Source organism: Monodon monoceros, unplaced genomic scaffold, assembly GCF_005190385.1.
Source record: "Monodon monoceros isolate NGI ecotype Baffin Bay Population unplaced genomic scaffold, NGI_Narwhal_1 Super_Scaffold_14, whole genome shotgun sequence".
Classification (NCBI taxonomy): domain Eukaryota; kingdom Metazoa; phylum Chordata; class Mammalia; order Artiodactyla; family Monodontidae; genus Monodon; species Monodon monoceros.
The window spans coordinates 9,181,916-9,206,823 of NW_021703770.1; the positions used below are offsets into that span (position 1 = coordinate 9,181,916).

The window sequence follows — 24,908 nt, forward strand, 5'->3', positions numbered from 1 at the left end:
ACAGTCTGGCTCCAGAGTTCATGCTTTATGTTACATTTTGTAAACCAGCACTAGTTTATAAACTGTTGCCAGTCTGCAAAGAATTGGGATTTGAATTTTGCAAGTCTTTTAAAAACTACTTTTTTTTTTTTTTTTTTTTTTTTAGTATTCTAGGGTTTTTTTCCTAGTATATTAGTATTCTGGGTTTTTTCTCTTTGGACCATGATGGATGGAAAATTTAAAAACAAAACAGCTGTCCTTCGCCACAAGAGAGCTTGAAAAATCTCAGTAGGCTATGCAGGAAATCCCATTCAGTACTCTAGAAGTGATCCGTATTCAAAGAATGTGTCTTGGTCTTCATAAAAGGATTAGCTAATGAATATGCCATATATATTACATCTATCTGTCTCAATCAAGAATTTTGCTGAATTGAACAACTTCTGATTCTGATTATCCTGATGGAGAAAAGAGGGCTTTTACTGTAAACACCTTAGAAAGAGGCAAGGCTTCTCTCAAAAACGTCTGCTGTTTTGAAACTGGAGCAGATTCCTGAAAGTCAGGGTACTAAATTGTACCATTCACCTTTGTGCTTTGTGTGTAGATTTATCAGTTTCTTTAACAGTGATAGGAGAAAACGTGCTTCGTTGCTGTCACCATAAGCATGACATGCAGATTAAGAATTCACTGACTCATTTTACCGAACCGTTCTGTAATGTGCTTCAGCACTTCATATATGAAAGATATGTAAGTTATAAATCACTAATAAGCATAAAGTGAAAGTCCATGAACCTCACCACTAATTAAGATCTAGGAACCTACTTTGTTGCTTCCCTATACAATTTCCCTGCCTCCCCCTGGAGGAAAATACTCTCCTGAATTTTGTGTTTATCACTTTTATAGATTAAAAAAACCCATAAATGTCTGCATCTCTAAATAATATGTATTTTAGTTTTGCTGTTTCTTGAGCTATGTAAAAATTGTTATGTAGTCTTCTTGAGACTTTTAATGAATTCATCATTGTTTCTGAAATCATCCTTATCTTTCTAGGTGGCTGTAGCTCCTTTGGGCTGCTCTATACATTTTCATTGTGTGAAAAAGCTACAATTTATTTATTCTCCTATCAGTGAAAGTTTAGATTGTTTCCAGTGTTTTGTTATTTTTTTTTCCCCCTCTGTAACAGTGAATGCTGCTTTGAGCATACTTGTACATTTCTCCTGGCATCTATATGCAAGAGTTTCTCTAGGTATATACCTGAGAGTAGAGCTGTTAGATTGTAGGGTATGTGGTGTTCACTTTAACAAGATAATGCCAAATGTTTCCTAAAGTGATTGTAGCAATTTATAATCCCACATACTGGGTGTCTAAGTACCTATTGACACCCATTTCTGCCAGCACTTACTATTGTTGGAGTTCTTAATTTTTACTAATCTCATGGGTGTAAAATGGTATTTCATATTGTTTTAGCTGATAAATGTCAAGGCTGAGGATTTGCCTTTTGTGCTTCTTTTTATTGAAATGCCTCTTCATGACTGTGGGCCTTTTTTCCAGGGATTTCTTTGTCTTGTTCTGAGTTTAGCAGTTCTTTGTATACTAGATACTAATCCTTTCTCTGTTATATACATTGTCAGTATCTTTCTGTAGTTTAGTGGTTTATATATTCAGTTTCTTTAAAGTGTCTTGATAAACAGGTTTTTGATACTAATATAATCAGTTTTATCAGTCTTTTCATTTATGGTTAATGCTTTTTATATTTCATTTAAATTAAACACCCCTTCCCTACCTTGGGATTGTAAAGAACCGTTTCTGTATTTTCTTGTAAAAGTTTGAGTTTTGCCTTTCAAGTTAAAGTCTTTAATCCCGTGAGAATTGGTTTATGTATGGTATAGGATAGGGATTTTATTTTTTATGTGAATAATCAATTACCCCAGCTCCATTTATGCAACAGTCTCTTTTCCCCAGTGATCTGCAGTGCAGCCCCTTAACATTTACTTTCTTTTCATAAAAGTCTGTATTTGTTCCTGTACTATGCATTCTGCTTTTGGACTGTGTGCTGTCTTTCATTTGCCAGTTTGTCTTTATGTTAATACCATTCTGTCTTAATTACTATTGTTTTATTTTATTTTACTTATTTTTAATTAATTATTTTTTGGCTGTGTTGGGTCTTCGTTGATGCACGCAGGCTTCCTCTAGTTGCGGCGAGCGGGAGCTACTTTTCATTGTGGTGCGCGGACTTCTCACTGCAGTGGCTTCTCTTGTTGCGGAGCATGGGCTCTAGGCGCGCGGGCTTCAGTAGTTGTGGCTTATGGGCTCTAGAGCGCAGGCTCAGTAGTTGTGGCACACGGGCTTAGTTGCTCCGAGACATGTGGGATCTTCCCGGACCAGGGCTCAAACCTGTGTCCCCTGCATTGGCAGGCAGATTCTTAACCACTGCGCCAGCAGGGCAGCCCCTGTTTTATTTTACATGTTGATATCTGATTGGGCAAGTTGTCTTGTTTGATTCCTTGAGCGTTTTGACTGTTCTTTGGGTTTTTGCTTTTTCATGTAAAGTTTAGAATCAGCTTATAAAATTTTATAAAAGAATACTTTGGGGATTTTGGTTGGAAATGCATTTAATATTTACATGAATTTTAGAGAGAATTGACATTTCTTACAGTATTGAGTCTTCTAACGAACATGATGTCTTTACATTTATTTATGACTTTTTATAAAGTTTTATGATTTTTTTCCATGCATATATTGCAGAACTTTTGTTAGATTTATTCCTAGTTACTGTATATCTTTTTGCTATTGTAAATTGTGTCTGTGGGGAAAATTCTCTTGAGCTTTTTACTGGAAAATAGAAATGCAATTGAGATTTTCATATTGATAATAATATTCAGTTACCTTGCCAAACTCAATCAATGAACTGATTTTTCCTTAAATTTTTTTTGACCCTTAATCTCTTTCTCTTGACTTTTAAAGTTGGCTTGAACCTGCAGTATGGTGTTGAATAGAAGTAGTAATAGCAGACATGTTTGTCTCACTTCGATTTTAAAGGGAACGTTTCTAACAGTTCTTCATTAAGAATGATTTAATTTGTTATAGGCTTTTGGTAGAGGTAGATACCTTTTATCCTTTCTATTCTTATTTTGCTAGGTTTTATTTTTAATTACAAGTAAGTATAGCTCTCATCAAAAGCTCTTTCTGCATCTTTACCTGATTATATGTGAGTATTTTTCCTTTAATCTGTTAATGTGGTAAAAATCAGTTCTAGGTTTTCTGACCCGACTTTGCATTTCTGAGATGAACCAAATTTAGTCATAGTTCGTTTTTTTAAACTTTTTAATTCAGAGTAGGACTAGGAGTGGAGAGAGTGGCAGTGATGGGAGGGGTGGAGGTGATGAAACAGGGCAAGAAGCTGGAAAAGATAGTCATTTCAGTGCTAATACAGTGACTTAGGATGCTTTTGGGGCATTATGTTCTTAGGAGGAAGTATAATTAAACAAGTAGGTATTTATTTGATCTTTTCTAAAATTGACCCTAGGGAAAATGATGTTTTCCTTACATATAGAATTGTAAATTTTTCCTGTTATTACCTCTCTTCTTATTTACCATTCCTTTAAAATTAAATCCTATGTGTAAATTTTATAAGGGCATTTGAATATATGGAGTAGATGACATGAACAACACTGAAAACTATTTTCTTTGAAACAAGCATTTGTTTTACAGAATTTGAGTTTACGGGACTGCAAAATAGGGTATGTATTTGTTTTACAGAATATATCTTAAGCCTGTGGAATCTTTAGGTTGGGATGGTTGCAGCACCTGTTGTCCACAAATGCATCTTACAGTATGTTTGTTGCCGTATGTTCCAAAACATACCTGAATTTAGGTATTAGAGAAATCCCATTGTAGAAAGTCCAGTAATCAGGGCAAGGCGATGACGGTAGCCAGGAGATCCAGAAGTAAGAAGGTTCTGCATAATGTTCCCAAAGCCTGGTGATCATTTTTATGAAGCCCCTGCCTCAGGGTTTCCAGTTATGCTGCTGTGGGTTGTTTTTTAAGGAATCATTGTAATTTTACAGAGGAAGTTAGTAGGGAAGTAGTATTTATTTTACAGAAAGTCACATTTACAGAAAGGAATATTGTAACTGTTACTGCTTTAACATTTTCCTGAAAAATAGTTCTCTCACCTATTCCCTGCCTTCCTCCCCCTCTTTCCCTTTCCTTCTTCTCTACCTTCACCCCTCCCTCTCTCGTGACTCTGGGTAAGCTACTTCACCCTTTAAAGCCTCATCAAGGAAAAGAGGGTAATAATTTTAATCTCATTAGATTGTTAGCCTTCAATGAAGTAAATCATGCCAAGTGCTTAGCATAGTGTCTCAAACACCGTAAGTACGTATGAAATGGCAGCCTAGTAGACAGAAAGATAATATTTAAAGACCATATCTAACTTTATCATATACATTTATATTGAGTGTCTGATCTAGGAAGTTCAAACTTGACAGTGATCCTCTTAAAAATAAGTAAGGCCTTGATAGAAAAATGAGAAAGGGTTAGTTTTACAAATGCGGAGGAAAAACTACTATATTAGTAGTTCAATAAAAGCAGTGTGGAAGAAGGCACCATATTGTATGTGTATGTGTACAAGCACACATACAGGCACACTTTTTTTTTTTTGCGGTACGCGGGCCTCTCACTGTTGCGGCCTCTCCCGTTGCGGAGCACAGGCTCTGGATGCGCAGGCTCAGCGGCCATGGCTCACGGGCCCAGCCGCTCTGCGGCATGTGGGATCTTCCCAGACCGGGGCACGAACCCGTGTCCCCTGCATCGGCAGGCGTACTCTCAACCACTGCGCCACCAGGGAAGCCCCACAGGCACACTTTTTAAACAATGAAGCTCCTGTCCAGGATGCATGGTTCTGATGACAGTATAGATTGGAACACACCTTTGTAAAGCAATTTGGCATTAGGTATCAAGACCTCTACGTATCTTAATTTAAACTTATTTCAACAAAGATTTGTGTTGGTCATAGCCAGGATAATTATTCACATTGTTCTCTGCACAAAGGGGCCACATCTGTATATCAGGCACAATACAGAAATGTCACTTCTGAGGTCATGGGTGGGTTTAGGGATCAAGGCCTTCTGGCCACACTTTGGAGCAGCGGTTGCCTGGTATGTAGATGCACAGCAGCACCTGTGGCGTGTCTGGACTCAGGAGTGCTCATACTCATGGCCACACTGGTGTGTACAACAGTGTCTTGTCTGGATTCAGTTCCAGGCATCCCCTGAGATTATTTTTTCACTTACCTGCCCTTTTAGGGGATGATTCTCAAACTCCCACCTCCCTACCCCTACCACCCCCTCTGACAGGAACTAATGTCGTAGTCTCTTCTGAGAAATTTGGGGCAGGCGTGTCTGGCACTGGCTTAGGCATATTTGTGCCTTGATGTCCAGGGGTTATTTTTGTGAGTACGCAAGAGCATGACTCATGGGCAGGGATACATGTATGCACAGCCAGATCTGTTGCTTGCTGGGGTTCTTGAACCCCAACCCTGGCACAGCTACCTTGTGTAGTTGTTCAAGTTGTGCGATAAAATACCAGTTCATAATTTGAGAATGGGATAACTTTTGCTAATCTGCACAAAGTCTTTATGTGCTTTTGGAGGCCCTGGATATAGCATGTACAGTAGTACGAAAGTGTTTGAAAAAAATGTGATATACCCATATGATAGGATGGGATGTAATGATTTGGGAAGAATTTTTAATGATGTGAAAACGGTGCTTATGATATGAATGATAAAAAACAGGACACATACAAAGAAAATGGTGTTCAATTGTGTACAGATATGCATAGAAGAAGCATTAGAAGGGAATGAAATAAATTGTTACAAGTAGTTAGCTTTGGTTGTGGGATTACAGGTAGTGATATTTTTTCTTTCTATTTTCCCTCTGTATTTTGTTTAGTGAGCATGTGTTGCTCTTATAGTAAAAGGGAAAATGAAAATTATAAGAAATTTTTAGAACCTACAAAAATAAAGTCATGTTCTGAAGACCTGCAGCTGTCTATTCAACTGTTACTTGTAAATTTACTTCTTCCTGGAGATAATACAACTTCTTTAGACTCATGAGAAATGTCTATAATTTATACCTTTGGGAGCATGAGTTTACAATAGAGTTTACGAATTTACTGATAGTGCCAATTTAAGATGTATTTAAGTTATGTAGTATCAAAGAATTATATAGTTAAATAAGATATTAATTATTACATAATATCAAGGTTGATCATATATATTATATATACCTTGATAATTTATCAATATAGAAAATGTAGTTCTTGGTATAGCACGGAGTGGGGCCCTTAATGTAACCTTCACACTTTCTTCTAATGAAACCAGCTTTGTGGTAGTAATTATGGTGTAGGATGACATAGAAGCCTGAGATTTGTATTCATGTATTTTTCTGCTGTGTCTTAGACATGGATACTTTTAAGTATAGTGTACTCGAGATAGAATATCAAAATAGGTATGTGTATATTGTTGTAGTTTTAATATTAAATGAGAAAAATAGTGATTATGTTCAACAAAACTGTCATTTCCATTAATCTTCACACAATCTTTAAGATTATTTTTGCTATTTTACAGATAAATGAAACTGATGCTCAGATAACATTTTACAGATAACCTAATAATTTAAATAAGTGGAAACTCAGCCCAGGTTTATCTCATTCCAGAATCAGTGTTATAAACCACTTTGCTTATATTTCCTTTTTATTATTAGGGAATATACATTTTTTCATATATGTGTTTACTGTTTTGCTTTCTCATACAAATTACCATGATAATCTTTTCCTTTCTTGATGTGATTTTGTGTATATTTACATGAACTATTAAAACATTTTAGATTTCCTTTATGTTAAATTTTTATATGATTGATTCTCTCCATTTTAAATTTCTTATAGTGCTTCAAGTTATTCGTCTAAAGATAAGTAAGGTATTATTTTCTATTTTTTGAGAGTTAGCTTTAAGAAATTAAACTCTTCTCTATCTAGAATATGTAGGCTGAGAAGGTTGTATCTTAGTTTTTCATGGAATTATTTCAGCACAGCTTATTAAATAAAGTTTTCTTTCTTCATTGCCCTGTGATGACTACTTTATACATTCCTCACATGGAATGTTCTCTTTGTACTTTTTACCTTCTTGTCCAGATGCTATTCATTCTTCAGAATCTACTTTAGCTACCAGAGCTCCATAGCTTCATAAAATCTTTTCTAATACCTGATTTCCTAGCTGGAATTTTGTAATTGCCACGACACTGTATGTAGCTGTTACTCATGCTACTCATTTTTACCTTGAACATTTAAATTGCTATAGTAAGACTAGACATTTTTAGAGAGCACAGTCTTTTTCATCATAGTATCTCGTAGGGTATCTATTTTGGTGCTGTATACATAAATAGACTTTCTGATAAATATTTGGTGGCGTTTTTTTGTTTTACATTTATATACAGTTGGGCCTATTCTGATGTCTGTTCTCTTCCCCTCACTATATATCTATACCAGTTCCACAATGTTTTAATTATTAATGAGTAGGATGAGTCCATCTCACCTGTTCTTCTGTCTTTCAAAAAAATTTTTGTAGATTTGCATGTTTCTTTTTTCTCAAATAGATATAGAATAACCTTTTCAAGTTCTCAAATTTAAAACTTAATCAGATATTTGTTGGAATTATGTAATAATGCACTTTTGTAGTATTGTCTGATCTGCAAACATGGTCAATAGGCCCTTTATTTCAAGTGCTCTTTTCTGTTTCTAGGATGGCTTTTTAAATTGCTTTGTGTATGTTAAGGGGAGCTTAAACAAATTGAATTCAGTTAGATTTTATCATGTACCCAAGTGAAGGAGGAATGCAATCTAGGTTGAGAAGGTTGTATCTCATTTTTTCATGGGATTATTTCAACACCATTTATTTAATGCAGTTAGATTTATTTACCATCATTCAAAATATTGGAAAGCTGTAAATGTGGCTGGCAGTGCTCTGAAGTCATAACTCTTATGTTTTGCTGGAGGCAGAAAAATTTTAACACTTGAGGAACCTCTAGGTTTAAAGATTTTAGATGCTTGGATTATCTAATTTACATATTATCTAATATTCATTACTTAGGACCTGACATTTGATTTCTAAGGGCGAAAACAGTTACAAGTGTTCTATTATTTCTTGATTTATTAAAAATTAGAATCAATGGAACTTTTTCCCCATGGTTTTATGTAAGTGGCACTGGTTTTTCTCCTGTGGTTTATGCAAGTGGCCAGCCAAGCCACTTGTTTTATTTCTGGGTGGCTGCGTTGGGTCTTAGGGAAGGAAGTTTTCCTTTGGCAGAAAAAGCAAAAATGTGTTTATTCATTCCATTTGTAGTAGCATTGATCCAAGAGGAGCTTTTGAGGAAAACCAGAGCGGTTAGGCTTTGAATATAAATAACTCCCATTCATCTCCTAACTGATGGAGGAAAGTAAAAGATTAAGGATTAATACTATATCAATTATAGACACTACAGAGTTCTAGAGCAGAAGTTGTAAACTGATGGTTCATCAACCAAATACAGCCCTCAGACTGTTTCTTTTGCCTACTGAGTGTTTCCAAAACTTATTTAATTACTTTATAACATCTAAAAATTGTTTTATATGAGTACTTTGCATTGGATCGATCACCTGTATTTTCAATCTGGCATGTTAATAGCTGTGGCACTCTGTAGATATTAAGCCCCACTTAGCGTTTCTAACATGGTCTCAGCATCTAACTTTGCAACGCCTGTTCTAGAGGCACTTGAATACAGAAGTAATAGTAGATCTAATACTGCTAATGCCGCTGAACCTTCAACATTGAGTAAACAGGAGATAGAATAGTAGCCATGAAGATTTTAGGTAATGAGAGTTTGAGTTGAATATGGGATGTATGAGAAAGAGTAGCTGCAGAGGAATCCAAGGTTTTTACCTGAGCAGCTGTACGGACAGAAGTGCCATCAACTGAGATGAGGGAGACTGCAGGTAGGTCACGTTTGGGGAGTGAGATGGAGTTCGGTTTTGAACATGTTAAGTTTGAGGTCTCTGTTAAAACATCCTAGTGGAAATATTGAGTAGGCAGTGCTATGAGAGTGCGGAGGTGGAGAGAAATGTCTGGATTGGATAAATAAATTTGAGCTATACAGATGATCCAGAAAGTCTGAGGTGGGATGAGGTCACAAAGAGAGTGGAGAACCTGGGACTGAGCCCTGGGACATGTCAGCATTCAGGGATTTTAGAGAAGAGTTCAGCAAAGGAGATGGAAGGAGCATCCAGTGAGGTGGGACAGAAAGGAAGGAGGTGTGGTATCCTGAAGGACAAGTGTCTAGACCTGGCTTCACCCCCGAAGCAGAGCCTGAGACAGGGACTTTTTAGGCAGGTGATTTATTTGGGGAAATATTAACAAGAAACAGAAGTTGGAGAACTAGGGCACGTGATACAGAGAAGGAAAGTCAATCTAAGGGTGTATTATTGACCTGGTCACTTCTGTGAGCAGCTGGGGCTTGATCCTTAGGAAGCCCTCAGAAGACATGAAGAATATGCCTTTTGGTGGGAAGAAGAAGGTATTTATCTACCAGACCTCATCCCCCCATCGGTTAGGGGTTGCCCAGCGTGTTGGTATTAACACCTTCATGCTTCCAGGCTCATTATGACTCAGGATGGCCGAAGAGTTCCATTAGGTATCTCTTATTGCAAAGCCTTTGAGCGGGAAGTGAGCCCTACCAGTGCAGCAAGCAGCTAAGGGGAGGTGCCTCAGCTGGAGTGCAGATGTGAGGCAGAGCGTGAGAGGTGTCCCATACAGCCCACCCTCTTGTACCCTCCATTGAATGCTTGCCCTTTACTGCGAAGCTTTCAAGGTGGTGGCTGGCCACAGTCTCTACATCAGACTTATAGCAGGAGGGTTAGTGGAATAACGTTCATTATTTCAGTCCACTGCTTATTCTAGATTTTCCTCACCTTCAGCCAGCAGTTCAACAGGCTGATCCATTCTGCTGGTAGAGTGACCCAGATTTTCTTCCCCAAGGGATCAGTGCCTGTAGTGACTTTATCCTTGTCGGGTCATAGTTGCTGTAGCTGCCCATTTCCAGTTATCCCTGGGCATGGCAGCCTCAGTCGAATCCCCTAGGTTCGCGATACCCTCTCTCCTGTGCCTGTTGTGTAGCAGCAGCCATAAGTCCTCGTGGTTGTTAGGGTCAGTCTACAGGACCCCCCCGCCGCCCCGCGCTGCCACGTCCCCTCATTCCTCTCCCTCCTCTCCCGGTTGATTATTGCTTTGGAATTCTTCCTGTAGCTCCTGACTGAAGCGCCTCCCCTTCTCCTGCAGAATCAGAAGTTTTAACCCAGTGGAGCCTAAGGTTGCCAGTCTACTTTTCATCTTTTGGTTCCTGGACTCTTGTTTTGTTTTTTTTTTTAATCTGTCAGAGACACAGTGCCACATTTTGGCCTTGGGAAGACTGTGTCAGATCACTTACCTGCTTGGATGACAGTGCCCAGTTCCCTCAAGATGTTACCAATCTTTTATACATAGAAATTTTTGTTATATTTGTTAATCCAGGACTCTTGGGTTATATAAGATAAATAATTAGGGGAAGAAAATTTCACATAAAGGTGATTAGTTACATTAGTCAAATGTATCTCCTCACTCTGTGAATTAAGCTAGTTTGTTATCTGGCTTTGTTCTTAGTTGCAAAGTTAGAGTAAACTCATTCTGAAAATTTCATTTCACCTAAAATTGTTTAATAAGGCTTTGAAAAAGTAAAACCAGTCCTAGAGAGGACTTTGTGGTTCGGTGAGTTTTGCCAATGTGCCTCTGGCTTATAATAGGTTATTGTCATGGAATATAAGGATCTTAGTGCCTGTAATAAAACTGATTTTTTAATACATTGAAACAACTTAAACTGTGATAAGAATATAGAAATATGCCTCTTTTGATAATTTTACAAGAATAAAGAGGAATTACTAATTTTTTCTCTTGGTATGTGAATAAAGAAGAATTACTCATTTTTTTTCTTTTGTTATCTCCTGCTTCATAAGCTATGATGAGAACTGTGTACTTTTCTTGGTACACCTGTTGTCTTTTAATATCTTGAGGGTGACAACTAGGGTGTTATCACCTATTGGTATTTCTCAGGGCTTAAGATAATGCCTCACTCTTAGTAAGTCCTCCATAAATAGTTGTTGAGTTAATCCAAGGGGAGAAATATATGGCTCATGCATGTGGTATGTGATAGCATTGATGAACTTTGTTGTTAAAGTTAGTTTTCATAAAATTAAAACTTGTTTTAAATTATAATAATGTTTTAGACTTTCTTCCTTTTTTCTTTCTTTAAACAGATAGAGGGACAAGAACAGAATCACCAGCACTGGCTGAAGGTAAATATGTCTTTCGGGGAAATGATTATCCAAATACAAATGAAAAGTTATGATTTAAATAAAAAACTATATTGACTAAATATAATTTAAGGAAAATGTTCTGTATATAATACTGAACTGCTAAAAATGTCTGTAGGAAATACCCTATATTGTTTAGTTTCTGGCTTAGAATGGGAAGTAATATAGATTAATTAGAAGTTTTTTTTGCAGCTTCCTTTCAATAGGAGAGGTATGTGTTTTTCTTTGAGTTCCTTTTTAAGTCATTTTAGCTGTCACCAGTATAATTGATCAAAAAATGTCTAAGCCATAATTGTAGTAGTTAAAAATAAAATGTATATATATATTTGAAAGCTAGCTAGAAGGAAAGACACTTCTACCTATAATGGCTTTTGGTCCTTTTATAAAGTCTTGAAAGTAAAGAACACAACCACAACAAAAAAATAATTACCGTTAAAGGGTCCTGAGTACCTAACCATTTATAATCCTGTAATTGTTTTAATTATAACAAGTTAATAGGTATTTGAAAATGTAATTTTTCTATAGACATACTTTGTGTTCTTCAAGTGAAAATGATCAGCTTAAAGTCTCTGTGTTCTTTCTAATTATAAACAGATATTTATATTTCAAAACTTGCCTGTCATTTCATTAGAACTGATAACGACAGTTATCATAGTAGTCCTTTGGAATTGTAATCATCTCAGCTACTCTCTGTGCTACAGTGCAGGAGTTCTCAACCATTTTTTTGTTCCATGAATTCTAATAATAATCCATGATTTTATGAAGTAAAATGCATAGATTTAAAAAGGAAACCAGTTAGTATTGAAATGTAGTTAACAAATATTAAAAATGCAAATTTTTGTTAGAGTATTATATATGCTTCTCACATTAGAGAATAAGCTTTAGTGACAATTCTGCTAAGTACTGCAATTTTGAATAATGATGAGTTTGCAGTAATTGTAATGTAATGTGAAAATACCTGTGATGTTTATTAATGACAAATTCATAGATATTTCTAATCCTGCTGTGGTTTGTTACCTATAATCTTAATTGAAGGAATTGCTAAATCTCACGTAGAGGTTAGTAAGAAGTTTCCCATCCAGATTCAGCAGATCACTGAATTCTCTCTCTGAACCTCAGATTAAGAACTCCTATTAGTGAAAAGTCAGCTAGACCTTTCTTTCTCCATCATATTTGAGTAAGTGTAGTTTTTTATGTTCTGTATAACTAATCTTAAAGAAGTAGAGTTATACATCCATTCCTTAAGAAATATTCTAACCGAAATAGCTTTGAAGAAACTTCTGTTTGCTGATCAATAATCAGAGAAACAACAGCATATTCTGTAGAAAAGGGAACAGAAGATAAGTGTGAAGCCCTGGAGAGTGCTTGCCTTCAAAGACCTCACATTCTTGTTCAGGGAACATGAAATAAACATGTAGAAAGTAACATATCAGTTTGAGATGCTAAAAGTTTAACAAGAGAAATGTCATAATTGTCATAGGAAGGATGCAAATAGTAAGTGCTCTGATGCTTGTGTTATGGAAGCACAGAAAAAGGTCAAGACTTGTAAGAAGTCACCAAGTGTCTTCCATTTACTTCAGGAGTATGAACTATACATGAGAACATGCCAGCCTAAGCCAGGAAGAGCCTGGAATGGTGTCACTAAATTTGAATGTCCAGGACCTTGTAGCTGACTACTAATAAAGGGAATGGCAGGTGTATTGAAGTTTGGTTGACGACAAAAATAGCCCTAATATTTGTTTTGAAGAGGACATGGAAGGGGTGTCTGACTTTCGTGGTGTATGTTTGGGTTTTTTGGTTTTGTTTTGGTTTTTTTCCTTTTTTTGGTCGTGGTCCTTGATTCTTTCTATCAGTGTGATCTGACTCTGATGCCATATTCTAAAGATGTTCTTAAAAGCTGCACTGTCAGCGTCATTGGAATAAGCCCCACTTTTAAAAAACTAATTTGCTGCTTTTGCCCAAGTCACCAAGTTTCTCTAGTCCTCAGTTCCCTTCTTTTATGAATTTAGAGAATTGAGCTACATGATTTCAAGTCATTTCATGAACCTTATATTCTGGCCTCAGATTTTCTATCCCTTGTCATTCCCTTCATTTCCTTCCTTTCTCTTCTCCTTTCTCCCTCCCAGCAACTTTAGACATATGGTAAAAATATTCAAAGTAGTTAAGTGATTTGACCTTGGATTTATATAAGTGTTGTCCTTGTATATGCTATGTGAAACTTTAAAAGCTATAATTATTGGGTAGCATACTTAATTCAAAAAAGTTTATATGATATACACATACTGCATTTTGGTCTTACTTAATGGCTTCAAAAATTCATTTAAAAGTAATATGCTCCACTATACTGAGAAACAGTAGATTACCTCCAGTTTTTTGTAAATCAGGTTTTTTTTGTTTGTTTTTGGGTAAATCAGCTTTTATAACATTATTTAGTGAAAGATATCAGACCATGGTATTTGAAAATAATTATAGAGTATGCTTGTTAAATTTACTGAGGGAATCTGTCTACTCTCTAACTGAAGTAAAGTACTATTTTTAAAACTGATACAAATAAAGCATATATAAGTGGTTTTAATTACCACCTCCTCTGAAAGATCAAAGTGTAATGAATGACCCCTGTTGGAGTCTTTTTAGCATTATCTCTTAAGAGAGATATTATCTTTTAAGATACTGATTTAAAGATGTACAAAATGTAGAAAAATTATTGAAGTATGTATCTTAAAACTTATATGATTACAAAGAAGAGAAAATTTATATTTTGTTTTTGTATTCTGTTTGATTATGATGAGCCTGGAGAAGTTATGTGTAAGAGATTTTAATTTAAGTTCAAGAACAAGGAAAACGTTTAAATTCCTTTTATTTTTAATTTTTTTATAAATTTATTTATTTTTGGTTGCGTTGGGTCTTCGTTGCTGCACGTGGGCTTTCTTTAGTTGCAGCGAGCGAGCGGGGGCTACTCTTCGTCGCGGTGTGCAGGCATCTCACTGCAGTGGCTTCTTTTGTTGTGGAGCACGGGCTCCAGGTGCGCGGGCTTCAGTAGTTGTGGCTCGCGGGCTCTAGAGCGCAGGCTCAGTAGTTGTGGCCCATGGGCTTAGTTGCTCTGTGGCATGTGAGATCCTCCTGGACCAGGGCTTGAATCCGTGTCCCCTGCATTGGCAGGCGGACCCTTAACCTCTGCGCCACCAGGGAAGTCCCTAATTGCTTTTAAATTCCTTTAGCGTGCCAGGCTCAAACAGAACAATCTGACAAGGTAGAGAAATATTTAAGGACATTTCTTAGTTAGCATCTGTTGTCTTTTTCTAGTCATCGTATTTTTTTTTCTTGAAATTTTTTTTCTGTGAGAGTTTTATTCCTAATTTAGAAATTTTAATGCTGGTACTGAATTAATTTCTTTCAGGAATAATTGAAAAATTTCTTAACTCCTTTCGGATAAATTATGTGTACTTTTATTTATGACCAAGAAGCAGTATGGCCATATGGTTAAGAGAAATGTTGGGAGCCAAATTTCCTCAGTGAGAATTCCACCTTCATTGTTTACTAATTGTTGACCTTGAGCAAGTTACTTAATCTTTCTGACCTCAGGTTGCTCAGAGGTAAAATAAGGATTATGGTGCTAACTAACCACATAAAATAGTTGAGGATTTTATGAGATAATACTGTATCTGTAATACTTTAGCATATTATGTGATACACAGTAAGATCTCATTCATTGACTTTTACTTTTCATTTAGTAATTACTTTCAATTAGCACCTCTGCAAGGTGCTTTGGATATAAAAGTTAGGTTATAGTTGCTCAGGGAAAAATGAATTCTATTGCCCTTAGTTCCTTCAGTCTGTAATGTTTAAGAAGGTCCTTAATTTCCTAAATAAAGTTCTTTCAGAAGCTAAATCCTCATCATTACGAGACAGGAGATTATCTTGTAATTTTTTGCATACGTGAGCGTGTGTGTGTGTGTATATAGTCTGATGCATAACTTTCTTTTACCTCAGTTTAATATATTTTAAGCTACTTCAAATGTTTGATGAGTTGTCAAGCAACACAGGGATTGTTTGGTTAGTTTGGTTCCAAGAGGCCAGTGGAAACTGGGACCAATGAGGAGAAATTAACAAGTGGGTGAGTTTCAGCTTAATACAAGTTTTGTGTGATTCTTGAGGGTTGAATTCATGTCAGATTAAGTGTGTATCATTTGATTATTGGCTGAAGTTTCTTAAAAAGTTTTTAAAAATTGACTTGAGTCTAAAAATTTGTCATTTGAAAACAGAATGACTTACTCTTTGGATGTAGTCTTGCGGAGTAAAGTATTTAAGTAGAGGCTAAATGACTACTTGGCATAGATCGATGTTGTAGAATAAGTTCTTACTAAGGTTAGATGGTCAAGCTTGAGTCTTCCATTTTAGTGCATGTCTTAGTTTGGGCTTCTTTAACAAAGTGTCATAAACTAGGTGGCTTATAAACAACAGAAGTTTATTTCTCACTGTTCTGGAAGCTCAAAGTCCAAGGCCAGCGTAGATGGTCCCTTCCTGGTCTAAGATTCTCTTACTCATTGATGATTGGATATTAAGCCATCCTGCCTGACAGCTTTCCACTCCTCATGGCGACTATTAATGTTAAGAAGAAACCTCAGTCCACCAAAAAAAAAAAAAAGGATTTCTCACTTCAGAGAATACTTTATCTTTTTAGTTCAAATTATGAGGGAAAGTAGAAGGACAGTTTTTTTTTTTTTTTTCATTTTTTTGTCCGTGCTGTGCGGCATGTGGGATCTTAGCTCCCCAACCGGGGATCGAACCCATGCCCCCTGCAGTGGAAGCACAGAGTCTTTTTTTTTGTTTGTTTGGCTGCGTGGGGTCTTTGTTGCTGCGTGTGGGCTTTCTCTAGTTGAGGCGAGTGGGGCTACTCTTTGTTGTGGTACGTGAACTTCCCATTACAGTGGCTTCTCTTGTTGCAGAGCACGGGCTCTAGGCACGTGGGCTTCAGTAGTTGTGGTACACGGGCTCAGTAGTTGTGGCTCGTGGGCTTATTTGCTCCTCGGCATGTGGGATCTTCCTGGACCAGGGCTCTAACCCGTGTTCCCTGCATTGGCAGGCGGATTCTTAACCACTGCGCCACCAGGGAAGCCTGAAGCCCAGAGTCTTAACCACTGGACTGCCAGGAAAGTCCCGGAAGGTCAATTTTTAAGAGCCTCTTGACCATTTCAATCATAAAAAGATAACGAAATGCTTATTCCTATATATCAAATCCTTGAAGATTTCCTTGAGATTGGAGGTCTCCTGCTTTCCCCCCTCTTTCTCCTCCTCTGAAATCTCTGAGGGGAAAAGAATGATGACAGCTTCGTATTTTATCCTTTCACTACCTTGAGACCTCCTAACCTGGCATTGAGGCCCAAGTTCCTTGCCGTTTTTGCTGTAGTTTGGTGGCTGGGAGAGGAATCAGAGGCACTCTGATTCCTGGAGGGTGAGGCGGAATGTTTATATGTAGTGGATGAGAACCTCTGTAGCCCTTAACCTCCGTGCCAAAATATATTAAAAAGCGATTTTTCTGAGGATGACTGTTGTGTTGTAGGATCAAGATTTTAAGAATTTGGGCTCTCGTTGCTGTAATGCATAGGAACACGAGAAATACCGATGACGATTAGTTCAGTGGTGATAAAGGGTGTTGTGGGAAGGTATCAGTGCTGTCTAGACCAGCTTTGATGTGTTAGCAGTAAACCTTTGCCTGCTAACCTTGCCCTTGATTGGGTTTCTCAACTTTGTGGAGCTTATATTTGCATTACTCCTTTGTAGGCAACACATTCCATAAACTTACTCCCTACTTTGTGTGTTTTTTGTTTGTTTTTTTTTGTGTTTTGGCCGCACCACACGGCATGTGGGAATCTTAGCTCCTCCACCAGGGATCGAACCCGCGCCCCCTGCAGTAGAAGCGCAGAGTCTTAACCACTAGAACCTCAGGGAAGTCCCACTCCCTACTTTGTAAAGTTGCAGTTTGTTTCATTTGACCTAAAGCTACACCTTTTACAGGATGCCCTTCGTTTAGATATGCTCTTCTTTGATGAACAAGCTTTTTTTACTTGAATTTTAATTCATTCATTAATTCAACTAATGTTTATTGAGTAGTGACTGTATAATAGAATGTCTGCCAGAGGCTAGAGGTTCAAAGATGAAAAAGATGTTTGGAAGAACTTTCCCATAAAACTCATCAATGAACTGATGTGCTCTATCTTCTGTAACCTGTTCTGTAGAAAAGAAAGAGCCAATATATAAAATATCAAAACCAGATAAGAACAGAGAGAAAAATTACTGGTTGGTCTTACATGATAATCCAACGTAAAATATTAGTAAATCAAATCTAGGAATATGTATTTCTTTAACTGACCAAATAGAGTTGATCCCAGGAATGCATGGATGGTTTAGAAGTAGAAAATATATTCATGTAATCTACCACATGCATAGATTAAATGAAAAAATTGTTGATACTTTATAAAAAAATGGCAATTTTGCCTCAGAATAATATATATATATGTATATTTAATGGAAAATCAAATCAAAGTCCCATCGAGATTTTTTTTTTTGTAGAACCTGACAATCACATGAGTGAATAAAAGGCCAAGAATTGCTAAGGTAGTTTTGAGGATGAAGCATTACTTAAACAATAAGCACAGACCACAAAAAAATGATGAACAATTGGATTGCATGGAACAAAGGGCACCATAAACAAAGTTAAGACATATTACGGACTAGGAGAAAGTATTTGCCATGTATATAAGCATCAAAAGATTGGTATTTAGAATTCCTAAAGCCCAGTTGGGGGAAAAAATGGGTGGTGTATCAGTTGGAGTCAAGTTAGGAAAACATACTACTCAGTATTTCAAATAGAGGGAATGTAACATAGAGGATTGGTTATTAAAGGTATTAGAAAGACTGGAAGAGCAAAAGGGAGAAGGAGAGGAATAGAGTGACAAAAAAGGTGGGGTGTTGCCTGCTGCCACCAGAGATAAGCTGCTACCTCTGCTAGACTTCTGTCTCTAACTGGGGCATTGGATACTGGAATCACCCCAACCAAACTTCTACAGCAACTGCTAGTCTGTCTTGGCTAGAAACAGGAAGCTTCTCTCTTTCTTCAGCCTTCTCCTCGCCCTCTAGTGCCGCTTATTGAAATAACCTAACAGGAACCCAGCTGGCAGGGCAGGATGTCTAGGGGATGTCGTTTACAGATCCGAAGCCCCAGCAGTATGGAGTAGCGTAGTGTATGCAAAGGTAGGTGTGGGGCTGAGAGACAGTGGAAAAAATAAATGGCACAGGTGGCAAAGGATATGAACATACATTTTACAAATGGCCTATAAACATACAAAGAAATACACATTTATTACTGGTGATCAAGAAAATGCAAATTAAAACAGATATTTCACAATCTAAAAATTAAAGCTTGAGGTTTTGGAGGCTAAGAGAGAGGAAGTCTTTTGCTAGTGGAACAGTGCATTGATAGAAGTACTTTGGAGAGCAATTTGGTACAGTTTAGTAAAGTTAAAGCTGCCTTTTGATTTCTAAATAGCTGTTCTGTGGAAACTCTTCTACATGGGCACAAAGTATGGGTGCTGTGTGTAAAGTAGAACTCGTTAATAGAGAGAAATTGAACATCCATTGTCCCTCAGTAGGGGAATGAATAAACAAACTGGTTTCTTTGAACAGTGGCGTAGTATGTAACATCTAAAATGACTGAACGTGGATAATTCTCAAAACACCATTGAGTGGGAAAAGTGAGTTTTAAAGGAATATGGACAGTGTATCATGTATGCAGATTGAAAAGCAGAACAATACTATGTTGTTTATGAATACGTACCTTCGCAGTAAAATTTTTAAAATATGTTTGGCAAGGAAGCATATTTTGAAGACGCTGATTACCTTAGGAGATGTGAGAGGGGAAGAGAGGAAAGAAAGTTGGTTGGGAGAGGTTGGGAGATTAACTACACAAAAAAAGTAGGCCAGAGTCTGAAGCAACTATGGCACAAAGTTATTGCTGGGTGGTAGAGTATGTGAATATGGTATTTTTAATGTTTGAATTATTTACTAATTTAAAGAGATAGAAAATAAGAAAATTCAGAATCAGCTCCTCTGGGAAGCCTTTGGTTAGGTGTTCCTTTCTCTGTATGTTCATAGAGGTGTTGGCATGCTTCTGTATGGGAGCATGCCACATTATCTGTCTGGTCTCTTCCAGTTGTCTGAGAATTTTTCAATGCCAGCTATTCAGTCTTTGTCACAGTGATTGGCATATAGGAGCCAGAGAAAGATTGTTTGATTTAAAACAGCAATAGCAACAACCAGGCACTGTAAACAGCTAGATAGAACAGTTAGGGTTTTATAATGGTAAGATTTTCATTTAATAGACCGTCCATGCATTGCTGCATGTGTTTTGGGAGAGTTCAGGCACCTGAATTCCACTCTGGTCATTTTTGTTGGGCATCTTTGAATGAGCCACATGTCTTCTCTGAGCATCAGTGGCTTTAGTTTTAAAATTTTTAGAATTATTGATACAGACAAAAGAATGTATACCTTTATTTGTGAATTTAAAAGCCTAAAAATAAAAGATTTCCACGAATCCACCAGTAATTGAGGGACTAGAGTATTTCCTAAACCTTTGAAGTTTCCCAGTCCTATGGCCCTGTCCCTTGCCAGAGATAACCAGTATCTTAAATTTTGTGTTTATCATTCCCTTGCATTTTAACATGTATATTTTTACCACGTATAGGTATATATAATTTTTTCCTGGATTTGAAAACAGTGGTAAATTTTAAGAAAGTGAATTCAGTTCAGTGATATTTTTTTAAAGAGAAACTTTCATAATAAATCCTTATAAAATAGGTAATTCTGAGTTTCAGTTTTGTTTTGTTTTGCTTTAATATTTCCATCACACACCATCCTGTATACTCCTAAATTATTTACTTCAGAACTTTGTACTGTTCCTTCTCATAACCTTTGTCTGTCCCTGAATACAGGACGTTAGAGCAGGAAGCATTTCTTTCCTCTAAATTTGCAACTCAGGCAGCTAATTTGCATTGGTGGTTTAATTTTTAATGGCTGGGTACATAGAAGAGTACTAGTACTAGTAACCTTTGGCTCAAACTCCAAGATGCCATGACAATCTGATGTAATACTCTTTTATTATGGCTCACTTCCATTTAAGGAGCAACATTGGTCTCCTAATTTATTGTACTTATTGCACATAGCCAGGCATCCTAGTGAGTGTTTTATTTAAAATAGCTTAACTGGGAATTCCCTGGTGGCACAGTGGTTAGGAATCCACCTGCCAATGCAGGGGACACGAGTTCGAGCCCTGGTCCGGGAAGATCCCACATGCCAAGGAGCAACTAAGCCCGTGCGCCACAACTACTGAGCCTGCACTCTAGAGCCTGCGAGCCACAACTACTGAGCCCACACGCCGCAACTACTGAAGCCCGCGCGCCTACAGCCCGTGCTCTGCAACAAGAAAAGCCACTGCAGTGAGAAGCCCGCGCACCGCAACGAAGAATAGCCCTGCTCGCCACACTAGAGAAAGCCCACGCGCAGCAACAAAGACCCAACATGACCAAAAATAAATAAATTGAAAAAAAAATTTTAAAATAAAACAGCTTAACTAAAATTTTTCTTTTTAAAATACTAAATTTAAGTGTATCCACTAGATGTCAGCATATCGTACCATATGTAGAATCAGCGCCAGAACAAATGTGAGACGTTCAGTCTACCAAGTGAACTGACCTGTGTAAAGTCACATATTGTGTGATAGAGTCAAAACTAGAAATCAAGTCTCCCAATTTTCATTCCATTCTTTGTTTACGTCATATTTCTTTAAGGCAAGTAGCTTAACTCCATGTTAATCACTAGACTAATAAAATACATTGTGCTAGGGATTGGTGGTGAGATTTTAGTACTAGTATGATGGTATTGTAGCTGGATCATGCTTCTCTTCCTTTATATTTTGCAGAGTAAAGAGAAAGAGTCACTTTATTAAGAGGTACACTAATACCTGGTGATGATAGATTAGATAGTGTTGGTAAGGTTAAGAATTAAGCTACTCTCTGTGAGTTCCTCTGTATAAGTCAGATTTCAACTAGGAAAGCAGAAACCTTGCTAGGTATTTTAAAACAGGAAATTTAATATATGTATTTATGTACGCAAGTGTTGGAAGCCTGAGCACAAAGAGGATGCTGGGGTCTGTGTTTTTACTTAAAACAACTTCTGTCCCCAATTCTGGACTGTTTTCCGGCACCGCCTCTGACACCAAATGTGTGGGCTTTTTTCCCCACACCAGCCAATTCTTCAGCTCTCCAGACACTGTCTAGGTGTCCTATAATTCATTTAATTCTAACACTATGTGGAGTGAGTGTAGACCCCACAGGTTAAAGGCTGCATCCCATAAGACTGCCCTCCACTCCAGATGCCTGTCTCAAATCCTAGGCCCCCTCTACTTCTGACCAACCAGCTAGATATTGGGGCTTCCCACGACCCCCTTCTCAGGTTCAACAAACTGCTTTAATGACTCACAGAACTCAGGAAAACACTTTACTTACTCGTTCCAGTTTATTATAAAGGATTTTATAAAGGGTACAAATGAACAGCCAGATAGAGAGGTACATAGGGTGAGGTCTGGAAGTATACTGAGCATAGGAGCTCTGTCCCCGTAGAGTTGGGCTGTGCCACCCTCCCAGCATGTAGATGCATTTACCAGCCGGGAGGCTCCATTATGTAGGCATGACTGATGATAAATCATTGGCTATTGATGGTCAAACTCAATTCTTTTTTTACAATTAAAAAATGTTTAATGCCACCCATGACCCTTCGATTACAGAGTATATTCATTGGAGAGAATAAAATTCCTTAACCTGACATCTAAGGCTCTCTCTCATTTGACGTCAAGCCATATTTCAGTAGAGCAGAGTGGCTAAGGGCACATGGAGACAGGCCGCCCCAGCCTGAATCCCAGCTCTGTGGGAATCTCCAGCCCTTCTCCCCTCCCCAGAGGTCAGGAAATGGGGCTGAAAGTTCCAACTCTCTAGTCACGCCTTGGTCTTTGTGGCAACCAGTCCCCATCTTGAAGCTAACTAGGGGCTTGCCAAGTATCATCTAAAAAACAAAAGAGGCTCCTGCCACCCAGGAAATTCCAGGGATTTAGGAGCTCTGTGTTAGGAACTGGTGATAAAGGCCAAATATATATTTCTTATTATACCACAAGAGGTAACTGAGATATTTTGAAATTAAAAAAAATGATTTATTTGTTTTTGGCCGCATTGGGTCTTCGTTGCTGCACACCGGCTTTCTCTAGTTGTGGCGAGCGGGGCCTACTCTTCATTGCGGTGCATGGGCTTCTCATTGTGGTGGCTTCTCTTGTTGCGGAGCACGGGCTCTAGGCACACGGGCTTCAGTAGTTGTGGCACACGGGCTCAGTGGTTGTGGCTCGTGGGCTCTAGAGCACAGGCTCAGTATTTGTGGCACACGGGCTTAGTTGATCCGCAGCATGTGGGATCTTCCCGGACCAGGGCTCGAACCCGTGTCCCCTGCATTGGCAGGCGGATTCTTAACCACTGCACTACCAGGGAAGTCCAGTAACTGAGATGTTAATGGTAACCACAGGAAGTAACCATCACTCCTAAAGCTGGGGGAGAAAAGGCAAGAGGTGGATTAGGCAGAATTTAGGTGTGTGAAGGAGGAAGGCTGGAAGCTTAGACCTCTGAAGGGGGCCAGGCATTTTGTTGCTGCCAGGAGTTCCACAAAAAGCTAGAGCTTGAAACCATAGCTGTCTTTTGCTCACGGGAAATGCTGACAGGACTTGAAAAACAGAAAGAGAGACCTTCTTTCTTCCCACCTTCTAGTTTTCTTTTAGTGGTTCTCACTGATGGAATATACTGAGAAGTCAGCTGACAAAGTAGTCTAGGATGTACACTTCACAGCTTCCTTTCCCCAACATCACAGAGCAGATTATAGAAGGATAAGCTTGGGCGTGTGAGAAATAGGCAGCAAACCGTCACTGTCCACCTCTTTGACTCCACGGCATTCGTTTAGCCATGTTGATTTAAGGACAACAATAACAGCATTTTCATGCTTCCTCTCAGAATTTTTGTTCTTGGATAGCTCATGCTCTAGGGGTACAGGTGGAACGGAAAAAACACTGTATGAATCCAGAGTCCCAGAGAGGACGCTGAGTCTACTTATTTTGCAAGTTCAGTGGAACCAGATGTGGGGAGAGAGTTGCAGTCCTGGGAGCTGAGGTTCTGCTTAAGCATGTTTACCACAAAAATATCAGAAAACAGCAAGGGCAAGAGCAAAAGGGAAATCTCGGTTGTGCTAGTTAATGAACAGATATTTGTTGCCAGTCACTGTCATTGTGTTAGAACAAAAGATTCTGTTTAGCAGCTTCTCTTGTTGGGAAGAAAGGGGGAAAGGAAAGTGGAGAAGTAGGTGTGAGAAGGTTAGGGTGTGATGTGCATTTGCAGTGCCATCAGGAAAGCAAATGGCTTAACGTCATGATAATTATTACACATACTTTCTGATAGACTTGCTTGAGTCGGTTATTTCTCTCCATTATACTGGCACTCAACTATTTCAGCTTCTTACGTAAAATTATCACGTTTAATACCATTAACTGCTATGTTCCTAATGTGAGTTGCAGCATTATCAGAAGCTAAGAAGGAATTATGATTTTACTTCTCCTTTAAATTATTGGGTACCTAACTGATCCTTTACATAAAAGAAATACCATTGGATCCACCTATTTACAGTCATTAAATTAATTCATTAGATACTTATTGAATATTAACTCTGCCCTATGTTGAATATTTCCTTTGTGTACTTGTATCAGGGTACATCAAATACACATTTGGCCAATAATCAATATTCGGCCAAGGCCAAAGCTGAAAATCATCACAGAATGAACTTGAGATGCATGAATAAATCTGAAATTTTATCAAAATTTAATTATTATAATGTTATTAATTGTAGTAGTCAGATTTTAAAAGTTTGATATATTGAAATTTTTATTCTTGCCCTGTTGTCAGCTGCTGGATCACTCCTGGAATCACTTCTGCTGTTCATTATTAAATCGACACTTGCTTTCGAATCATGTGGTGGTGCAGTTAGGAGCAGTTCTGCAAACAAGACTTTGTGCACTGTTTGCAAAAGATGGTGCCTGGATTTCAGAGGCAGACGTGCTAAGTGAGATTGTTGATATCATTTGAATCATTTTGAAGTTTCTACTGTTTTAGCCTGTACTTTCTGCTTTATGTAATCATTTGAGAAATGTTTATCCTTAAACCTTAGACCTAGAAATGTGGCACTGGAGTTACATAACTGGTTTTCAGGATAGTTTCTTCTTGCCTTTCACTTTTTTATTCACCAAATTGCAACATTTTCTGTGTAATAGATTGATTAGAAGGCTTTTTTCAGCATGTGTCGTATCATATTTCTGTAATTGCTCTCTTCCAGCACATCAATTTTGTTATTTCTTCAACAGGCTC

The 24,908-nt window shown here is 37.8% G+C and overlaps 1 protein-coding gene across 8 annotated transcripts in view; it reads left to right on the top strand.

Annotated features, from left to right (window-relative positions):
* Positions 1–24,908, top strand: part of FAM49B (family with sequence similarity 49 member B) — a 155,175-nt gene that overhangs the window by 90,472 nt on the left and 39,795 nt on the right. For 7 of the 8 annotated variants that reach the window (XM_029222840.1, XM_029222837.1, XM_029222842.1 and 4 more), the window contains one exon: positions 11,353–11,391. The gene's annotated coding sequence lies outside the window, so the exon portion shown is untranslated. Of the gene's footprint in view, positions 1–11,352; positions 11,392–24,471; positions 24,607–24,908 lie in introns of those variants that run through there. The other variant, XM_029222848.1, reaches the window with a different exon arrangement.